Raw genomic sequence first — 11071 nt, forward strand, 5'->3', positions numbered from 1 at the left:
AATTGTTGGTTTTAGTATTTATATACTTATAAATGTTTATTTTGATCTTTTTTTTAGGTTAGTGACTTTCTAAGTCGATTCAAGTTAGTTCCTAGCATAGTTAAGCTTGATAGTTTGAGGGTAACGGGTGACGTTTGGTTTGGAGCTAATACAGCTCTCAAGGTATCAAATGTGCTACTGTTGAATTATTATTACAAATTTATTGAGGTTTTTCTTGATTCATGTATACCTGGGTTGAAGCACATCTCTATGGAAAATGTCATATTTATAGGAGAAATGCTGCCAAAATTTTTCAAAAAGCGTATAATGATTTTTTTAACTTTCTTAATTTGTAAGGTTTGCAATTGTTATAACTTTAGCACAATGTCATGCACTACGAATGCAGCTTTTGACTTTTTTTTTTGTTATCTGAATAGATGAAATTTTTGTATTTGAATTTGAATTTGTATAATGGATTTGTATTTAAATTTGAATTTGTATAATATATTTGTATTTGAATTTGAATTTGAATTTGTATAATATATTTGTATTTGTATTTGTATAATATATTTGTATATGTATTTGTATTTAAATTTGAATTAGAATTTTGAATAATTTATGAATTTTTTAGCAATTATAGTTTAATGTTATGTATAAGAAAATGTAATTACAGATTTTTACAGGAATTAATAATTAGGGAAAAAATTAATTTAACATTATTAGTGACAATTTTAAAACCATCACTAATAGTATGGCAGTGACGCTTTTATTTGTCACTAAAGCCTTATTTGAAACCATCACTAATAATTGTCTTTTTAAAATGTTTTAGTGAAGGTTTTCAAACTGTCACTAATACTATGGCTTTGGTGACGATTTTTTATCGAGGCGGTGTAGCATCTTTAGTCACGGGCTTAGGTTTTTAGTGACAGTTTTAAACCATCACTAATACTCTATTATTAGCGCCGATTTGAAAAATTCGTCACTAATAAGTATTAGTAACGGCAGATATAGCGACTAATTCAAAATCGTCACTAGTAACCTTATTTTTTGTAGTGAGTGCGGCACTCAGAAAGTCAGAACTAGCTTTAGAAGATCCGAGTTGCCTTAATAGGAGGGGACTAGGGAATCAGAATCCGGCATCCGCATAGACTATTCGAAAATTTTTTGTATTTTCTACCAAAATTTGTACAAAAGTTGTAATGAAATAACGATGATTTGTGTTGGAACCTTGGTCAAAGCACATAGGTTGCATAATTATACTTGTTCATCCATGCACTCATACATACCTGCATAAACATTCATTGCATGCACTTGTCCTAAAAGATGCGGGTTTTATGTTCAGGAAAAAAAGCCGTGATTGAGATCCGATGAAATTGATACAAATACACACCCCTACAACACTCGTAGAAAAGCCAAAGCCATGGCAGAACAATTGGAAAGTCGTGTTTTGGGGATTGAGCAGGGCAAGAGGAACTGAGCAATCAAATGAAAAGAATATTAGACGTGTTAAAAAAAGGAAAGACAGTCCAGGATTAGGATCATGAAGAAGAAATAGATCCTATCCATCTACCAGGCTTCACGCCGGTTCATAGGCAGTCATTAGGACCGCCACCATTCATCTTGGAGAGAACACTGCCTAGTGTGCTCCCCTTTGTTCCAGCAGTGACAATTCCAGGAATGGGAATGCCTTCGTCAGCAATGGCAGTTGTGGGAACAAGAAAAACTGCGACAAAATACTGCTACAATGAGCTTAAAGAGTGGTTAAGAGCCATAGAAGGGACCTAAGCCTCCAATGCCATCAAACCCTCAAATTATTTCTTGGTGCCCAATGTAGTGCTCCCTCCAAAGTTTAAAATGCCCAACTTTGAGAAGTTTGATGGGACTACATGCCCCCAGACCCACATGCACATGTATTTCCAATTAATGTCTGCTTATGCTGACAATGAGAAATTGATGATGCACTGCTTTTAGAGCAGTCTTACGGGAGCAGCGGCTATATGGTATGTCCAACAAGACAGAGCCTGAATCCACGTGCAGGGGGATTTGGTAGATGATTTTGAGGCACAATACTGCTATGTCCTAAAAATGGCTCCTAATAGAATGACCTTCTTCGAAATGGAGAAGAAAACGATAGAAACTTTCAGAGAATACGCGTATGTAGTACCGTTGGAGGGACACGACCATCCAAGTAGATCCCACGGTAGGCGACCGGGAAGCAATCACATTGTTCGTAGGGATGTTAAAATATCCTTACCATTCACACATGGTAGGATCTACTCTCCACAACTTTATGGACATTATGGTAGTGGGGGCCAGAGTGGAGGCCGATGTTAGGGCCAAATGGATAAAGGTTAGCAGCACCGATCGTGGTCCGAGCAAGAAATGGGTCAAAGGGAAGAAAGAAGAGGACACCCGGATAGTATAGGGGTCCCTCAGGAATCAAAATCAAAGAAGCCGAAACCAGTGGCCTAGGAAAAATTTCTATGTTGAACTGATGGTGAATCAGACACTGCATATGGGCACAAGGCCCCAATTCGCAGTTCCCCGATCAAGACTAGCACCAATAAACAATCAAGTTCGAGAGGGAAATATGCACCAGAATATCAGGAGGATCGATCTGATCCCAATGCCTTATTCAGATTTATTCCCTCAGTTGCGCGAATGGGGAATGGTGACAACCGTACTAGCCATCCCTGTCACCAACCCACGGTTTGATCCTAATGCCCACTATCCGTACCATGAAAACTCTCCAGGTCACTCCATTGAGGCATTCAAATATAAATTCCAGTCGTTAAAAGATGCAGGGTGGCTTGCCTTTGATGACAAACTAGCTCGGATCCAAGGAGACCCCTTGCCAAACCATGAAGGGGACCATGTTGAAATGATCGAGGCAAGAATTGAAGGGATGCAGGAAGCAAATCTAGATCCGATAACTTTGGACTGGATATATAAAGAGCTCAGAGAGGCAGGCCTAATGGAATCATAGGTCACCTGCCCTAAGGGTTCACACTGTAAGTGCCAAGGTCCAATGAGAAGGACCGTCTAGGGCTGCAAAAACTTCAGGATGTTTCTATACAAGATGATGGATGACAAAGTTATAGAGGTCAAATTTACTCAAAAAGATAGGAAAGTCTCAACCATAGGAGACAAGGAACAAGAACATCCCCTATGCATGCGCCGACCTTTCATACCCTCAGCAAAAGGAACCAGCTATGTCCCCTAGGTGCCAACTTGGCTGATTATTTCAATACCCCGACCATTCCCTTACCAAAGAAACAAGGCGGTGCCCTAGAGGTATGATTGCAAGGCCCAGGGCACGGAAGGTATAGACGATGTCGCAGGGATAACTCGCAGTGGCCAGGTATACGCTCCAGAATAGTCAGGGAATCCAAGTACGGAACAAATAGAGGAGTCAAGTTGGAGTATTAAGAAGTCCGTGTAACAACAGGAGGCTAAAGAGTTTCTGAAGCTAATCAAATATAGCGAATACAGTGTGGTTGACCAATTGAACAAGATGCTAACACGTATATCCATTCTATCTTTGCTTTTAAACTTAGAAGTCCATAGGGAGGCATTGCTGAAACTTCCCAACCAAGCATACATTCCTCAAAACATCAGTGTAGAAAAATTTAGCCACATGATTGGGGGTTTGGCCATGACTAATTATGTTACTTTCAATGATGAAAAGATTCCACCAGAAAGGAGAGGGCATAATCAGGCATTGCATATATCAGTCAAATGCAGGGTTCATATGACAGCGTGGGTGTTAATTGATAATGGATCGTCCCTCAATGTCATACCGATGGCCACTCTTCATAAATTGTCGATGGATTCCTTATATGTCAAGTAGAATAATCTGGTAGTAAAAGCTTTTGATGGAACCCGTAGGGAGTCGATAAAGGCGATTGAGATTCCCATGCAAATCAGGCCAGTTATTTTTGACATCAAATTAGTTGGTCTGCAAATATGGCGAGACAAACGTAATGATAACTAAACCCACTTCCACTCCTTACGTGGAAGCTGTAGAAGAAGCACTGGAAGACTTGTTGTGGGCTTTTGAGATTGTGAATGCCATGACCATAGTAGAAGGATCTCCCATCCCTCATCCCCAGATCTTCGCCGCAGCATATATGATGGCGTCTAAGATGATTAAGTAGGGGTACCATTTGGAAAAGGGGCTCGGGAAGTACTTGCAAGGAGTTCGAAAGCCATTTATGCTCAAAGAGGTAAAAGATAGATATGGTCTTGGCTACATGCCCACGGCAGAAGACCTGAAGAAGAAAGCAGAAGAAAAGAAGATGTAGAGGGTAGAGAGGCTTACTGGCAAGACAAGTTCCAAGGGGGGTTTGGTTGTCCCATCCATCAACCAAACCTTCATAAAAAGTAGCCAATCCAACCTAGAGGCAGAATTGCAACCATTAAGCATATCGGTGTTGGATTCTGAAGTCTCCTCAAGAACGTCAAAAGAGTGGATCCATCGTCTCTAACCGGGAGTACAGCTTCAGAACTAGAGCTCTTTTGATTTTCCAGATATCATCATGCAAAGATCTTGGTTCAGATTTTGTTTGGTTTTGTTTTTGTAACCCACGAGCACTAAAAAATTGTGAAGTTTCTTAATAAAAATGAACTATGCATTTCTTGTCATTTATGTGCATCTTGAGATCAGTTGTCAAAATTTGTTTGTAGGAATAAAGGAAATAACAACACCAAAATTCCTCGCCAAGTAATGGAAGGAATGTTAAAAGCAGACAAAAAATCAACCCTGACGAGTAGTGACCCCATAGTCATGATCAATCTGGGACCGAGGAAGAGCCCAAGCAAGTAAAATTAGCGCACTACTAAAAGGTGAGGAAAGGAGCAAAATAATTGAGTTGCTAAAAGAATAACAGGATGTGTTTTCCTGGTCGTACTAGGACATGCCAGGTCCAGGCACGGACTTGGTAACCCAAAAGATTCCCCTTCATCCTGACTCTAAGCCAGTAAAGCAGAAGCTGAGAAGAATGCGGCCGGTGATGTTGCTCAAAATAAAGGAAGAGGTGCAGAAACAGTTCGAGGTAGGATTCCTGGAGGTAGCATAGTATCCTGAATGGATGGCCAACGTTGTCCCGATAATAAAAAAGAATGGCAAAGTATGAGTCTACGTTGACTATCGGGATTTAAATAAAGCAAGCCCTAAAGATAATTTCCCACTTCTGCAAATTAATGTGCTGGTAGACAACACTGCAAGGCATGCTTTATTTTCATTCATGGACAAATTTTCAGGATGCATCCAGATCAGGATGTGATTATGCGCCGAAACTGCGTAATTGAACGTTTAACCTGAGTTTTATGATTTATATTTTTAATTAAATGTCCAAAATTTTCTAATATTTTAATAAAGTGCCAAAATCATCATTATTGAACTTTATTGCACAATTTATGAAGTTTTGGTAATTTTTTGTCGCAGGAAAATTTCCGGGAACCAAAACCAACACCTGTTCGTATTTTGTACATAACTTTTCCATCCGAGCTCCGATTGAGACGATTCAAATTTCTAGAAAAAGAGAAAAGGATTATCTACAACTTTTGTGTTTTAAGTTTTATGAGATACGGGCTCTAGAAGAGCAGAATTTGTAATGAACAGAGAACAAAAAAATATAATAATTCGGGTCCTCTAAATGGGTCGGGTCTCCTATCCGGGTCTAGGGCTTTCTTCCCCAATCTCTATTTATTCTTCTCTTCTCCTCTTTCCCAGCTGTGCCCTGTGCACCACTCTCCTCTCCTCTTCTTCTTCTTCTTCTTCTTCTTCTTCTTCTTCTTCTTCTTCTTCTTTAGTTTGCTTTGTTTTTTTTTATCTTGCTCTCTTCCCTTCCCTTTACTTTCTCTCCCTCAAACTCTCCTCTCTTCCCCTGCTCTTCCTCTCCCTCTGGTTCTCTATTTACCTACCAGCCCTCTGCACAGCCAGCTCCAACACCAGCAATAGCCTCGGCCTCCATCACAGCAACACCAATTGCAGTTCTCTGCCTCACCTCTGCTGCAGCCACGGCCAGCACAGCATAGCAGTCCTCCTTGCTGCTGCAAGACCTCCTCAGCCCCTGTTCCAGTACAGCAAGCTTCTCCACACCTCAGAGCATAGCTGGCTGTTCCTCTCCTCTGTAGAAGTCTCCAAACAGCAGCCCCCCTGCTGCTACACTAGCACACACAGCCGGCAACTTCTCTCTCTCTCTTCCTTTTTCATTTTTCTTGTTTTTTTTTATGTTATGCAAACATTGTTTTTTTTTTTTTATTAGTTTGGTTTGAAAAGTGTGAGTTTGAATAATTGTCTAAGGTATACTTTTATTATTAAAATTATTTATTTAGTTGGACATTGCTAAGTTTTCATTGAAGTTTATTGGAAAGTTTTAGTTTTTGAGTCGTTGTTTAGGTTGTTTTCTTATTATTGCACTTTATTTATGTATTTTCTCAATTAATTTCATGGTAGATTTAATTAGTACTTTAGTTTATTTTGCAGTAATCTAATGAGGTCCAGTTTTGTTCTTTAAAAAAAGAAAAAAAAAAAAAGGTTTTATTGTGTTTCGTTAAATTTGGGTCTTTGTTTGTGTTTTGTTCCTTCGGTTCGAGTTCTTGGCTTGTATTAAAAGTTAAGTTCTTTTTTTTAGTCTGCATTTAAATTGTGATTTTGATTCGTAATTTTTAGGTCATGTTAAAGATTTGATTTTTAGTGTGTGTGTGTGATTGAGTTTCCATTACATGCTTTAATTCCATGATTAATGTTACCGTTTTTAATTAGAGCGTGTGTCGATGTTTCCTTAGGTAGATTAGAGTTTCCATTCTAACGTGTTTTAATTCCTTATTTGAAGTTTCCATTTTTAATTAGTACGTGTCCCAATGTTTCTTTAAGTAAACTAGAATTTCTATTCTTGTTTTCTTTTATTTAGTGCAATTTAGTTTAGGACTTTAATTTACATGTCATTTAATTCAAAGTGGAACTCAACAATCTTGAAAAACCCGAATCTAAACTGAGTTCATTACCTTTTTAATTTTGATTGGAAGAAAGTAAAATCTGAGATTGAAACGCATTCCCTGAGGAGACGATCTAGCCCTTGGGCCTAATATTACACGACAGAACTCCTATACTTGGGATAGCTTTCGAGCTGCTCATTTTTCGAGTGAGTCAGGATGGCACCTGAGGACAAAGAAAAGACAACCTTCATCACACTATGGGGGACTTTTTGCTATAGGGTCATGTCATTTTGACTAAAAAAACGATGGGGCCACTTACTGGAGGGCTATGGTTACCCTTTTTCCATTACTTAGCACAAGGAGATTGAGATTTATGTCGATGACATGATTGTTAAGTCACGAAATGAGGGAGACCATGCAATAAACTTGGAGAAATTATTCAAGACTCCAAAAGTGCCAATTGAAGTTGAACCCTAAAAAATGTACCTTTAGTGCCACTTCCGAAAAGCTATTAGGGTTTATAGTGAGCGAGAAGGGGATCGAGGTGGACCCCGACAAGGTCAAAGCCATTCAAGAAATGCCTAGCCCAAATTCCGAAAAAGAGGTATGAAGTTTCCTGGGTAAGCTCAACTACATTGCTCGGTTCATATCTCAATTGACCACCACTTACAAACCCATCTTCAAGTTGTTAAGAAAGAACAACTTTCTTAAGGAGTACCTATTGAACCCCCCCAGTGCTAGTTCCTTGGTGCCCAGAAGGCCGCTGATTTTGTACCTAACAGTTTCAGGAAACTCCATGGGTTGTGTGTTAGGCCAACATTATGAGATGAGAATAAAAGAAAGGGCCATTTACTACCTAGACAAGAAGTTCACAGATTACGAGTCTAAGTACTCCGACTTGGAAAAAACATGTTGTACTTTGGTATAGGCAGTTAGTAGGTTAAGGCAATACATATTGTATTACTCCACCTGGCTGATCTCCAAAATGAACCCGATCAAGCACGCATTTGAAAAGCCCGCAGTAATAGGATGAGTAGCACGATGGTAGATGTTGCTAACCGAGTACAACATTTCTTACGTCACCAGGAAAGCCATCAAGGGAAGTATCATTACAAAATACCTAGAAGAGAGGGTGGTGGAGGACTGCCAACCTATGGAGTTCGAGTTCCCAGACTAGGACATTGACTCAAGGGCGGTGGAGGACTTCCAACCTATGGAGTTCGAGTTCCCAGACTAGGACATTGACTCCATAACCCGAGAAGAAGACGACCCCGAAAAATGGATGATGTTGTTTGACGGGGCAATCAATGTTTGGGGACATGGAATAGGAGTCGTGCTCATATCATCGAAAGGGAAACATTATCCTGTGGTAGCCAAGCTCGTCTTTCCTTGCACTAACAACGTAGCAGAATACTAGGCATGTATACTGGCATTGCAGGTTGCTATGGATCGGGGTATCAAGCGATTAATGTAAAAGGAGACTCAGCCTTGGTCATTCACCAGCTGACCAGGGAATGGGAGACTTGGGATGCCAAGATGGTACCATATCGGGAGTACATCCAAAAGATGATCGAAGGGTTTGATAGTATCAGTTTCTCCCAGATGCCAAGAGAGAACAATGTGATTCCTTATGTGTTGGCTACACTGGCAACTTTGTTCAAGGTAGAAGAAGAGGTGGAGATTGAGCCTATTCATATCATAATACAATCATAACCCACCCACTGCATGGTGGTAGAAGAGGCCGATGAAAAGCCTTGGTTTTATGATATGAAAACATACATCCAGAAAAGTGAGTACCCCGAAGGGGCAACCAGTAATGATTGGAAGACAATCAGAAGGCTGGCTATGGGTTTCTTCTTGGATGGCTAAGTATTGTACAAAAGAAATCATGATATGACCCTCCTACGATGCATAGAAGCGTAGGAGGCTTGACGAATCATGTGTGAGATCCACGAAGGAGTCTGTGGTACTCACACTGCGGGCCACTCATTGGCACGAAAAATACTCAGGAGCGGATACTACTAGATGACCATGGAGAGAGATTGCATTGATTATGCTCGGAAGTGCTATAAGTGCGAAGTCTACAGCGACTGGGTACAAGTTCCATCGGCCCCGCTTCATGATCTTTCCACACCATGGCCTTTTTCAGCATAGGGCATGTATGTAATCGGGCCAATAAGTCCAAAAGCCAGCAATGGGCACCATTTCATTTTTGTGGCAATTGATTATTTTACTAAATGGGTAGAAGTCACCTCATATTACAATGTCACATAAAATGTGGTAAGTCATTTTATCAAAAGAGAGCTGATTTTCTTATACAGAATCCCTAAAAGAATAATTACAGATAACGCCAAGAACCTGAACAACGCAATAATGATGAAGTTATGCAACCAGTTCAAGGTTAGGCACCATAATTCAGCTTCGTATAGGCCACAGATAAATGGGGCAGTGGAAGCAGCCAACAAGAACATTAAGAACATCCTGGAGAAGATGGCAGAAACTTACAAACATTGGCATGACAAGCTTCCCTTTGCTCTGATGGCTTATAGGACTACAGCCAGAACCTCCACAAGTGCTACTCCTTTCTCGTTGGTGTACGAAATGGAGGTAGTGGTCCCAATAGAAGTTGAAATCCCATCTCTAAGAGTCTTGAAATAGAGCTGGCTGAGGCAGAATGGATACAATCTCGGTATGACCATTTAAACCTAATTAAGGAAAAAAGGATAGCTGCCATAGCACATGGACAATTGTATCAAAGAAGGATAATAAGAGCATTCAACCAGAAATGCAGCCCTAGCAATTCCAGGAGGGGGACCTAGTATTGAAGAAGATTTTACTGATCCATACAAACCCTCACAGCAAGTGGACACTAAACTATGAAGGGCTTTATGTGGTAAAGAAGGCCTTCTCAGGAGGCACCTTACTGTTGGCAGACATGGACGAAACTGACCTTTTGCATCCTGTTAATTTTGATGTTGTAAAGAAGTATTATGCCTAATGGTTGTGTACATCCCTAAAAGAAATTAATGAAAGGATCATACTGTTTTTTTCATGTGTTCTCTCTTTGTTCATTGTTTTGATTAAATGACGGATGGCCATTTTTGGCTCACCAGTTTCCCCTTAAAGAACCCAATGTCTTTCAATCACTTGAAGAACCTTTTTTGAGCTTTAAAATTAAACCATTTTCTTCAAAAAGTCATTTCCCAAAAATTAAACCAGGTCAAGGTTTTTCAAGGGTTTGGAAAATTATGTGAGACAACAATTGGCTACCAAAATGATGGCAAGCCATCCTTTCTGCTACCAAAAAGAAGATCGAAGAAATCCCTTGCAAGCCCCCTTGAGCCTAAAAGAATTCAATTCTTGATTAACTCGTCAAATGATCACACCCCACACTGAGGTAGTTTTAAAAATATTAGTCCCAATTAAGCTCCTAATGAACATGATGCTCAAAAATCCTCCATAAAAGGGAAAGCAAAAAAGAAAATGCAAAAAACATAAAAAGAAAGAAAATAAAAAGGGACATGCTTAAGATGTGATCTTTGATCAAGGATTACCCTTTTTAAGACCAGCAGTGTTTGAGCCATATTGTACCATTTTCTTGTCTAACCAATACCCTAAGCCTACATTATGGTCCAAATGAAAGTCTTGACCAGATTGGCACACATTGTTGTCTCAAATGATTCGTTAGACTCAATGTTGATTCTGAACTACGTAATGACCTAATCTTGAAAGGGTACGTAGGTAGCTTATTCAAAATTAACAAGTTCGGTCAATACCTTGTAAAAAACCCTAAACTGGGTAGCAAATGTTACCGAGGGATGGGATTTTAGAGCCTGAGTTTACTTTCCTTCTGGTAGCCCACAACCCTAAGCATGCACTTCGTCCCGAGTCTTAAAGACCATCCAGAGGTCGAAACATGAGCAAAGCCCCAAATGAACCTTAAGCAAACAATAGAACTAAGGGCACCACTCTACCTCATAGCATCAAGAAGGGTCAATTTTCCTTTTGAATGAAACTGGGGCAGTTGCCAAAAAAGGGTAGAGTTAGTTTTCATAAATTAATGTCGATACCATTAGGACAGGAAATGCTGGTACAAAATTTATCCATTTTTCTAGAATAATTTTTGAACATTGCAAAACAACTATTTTGC

Source organism: Malania oleifera, chromosome 7 (genome assembly GCF_029873635.1).
Source record: "Malania oleifera isolate guangnan ecotype guangnan chromosome 7, ASM2987363v1, whole genome shotgun sequence".
Lineage (NCBI taxonomy): Eukaryota > Viridiplantae > Streptophyta > Magnoliopsida > Santalales > Ximeniaceae > Malania > Malania oleifera.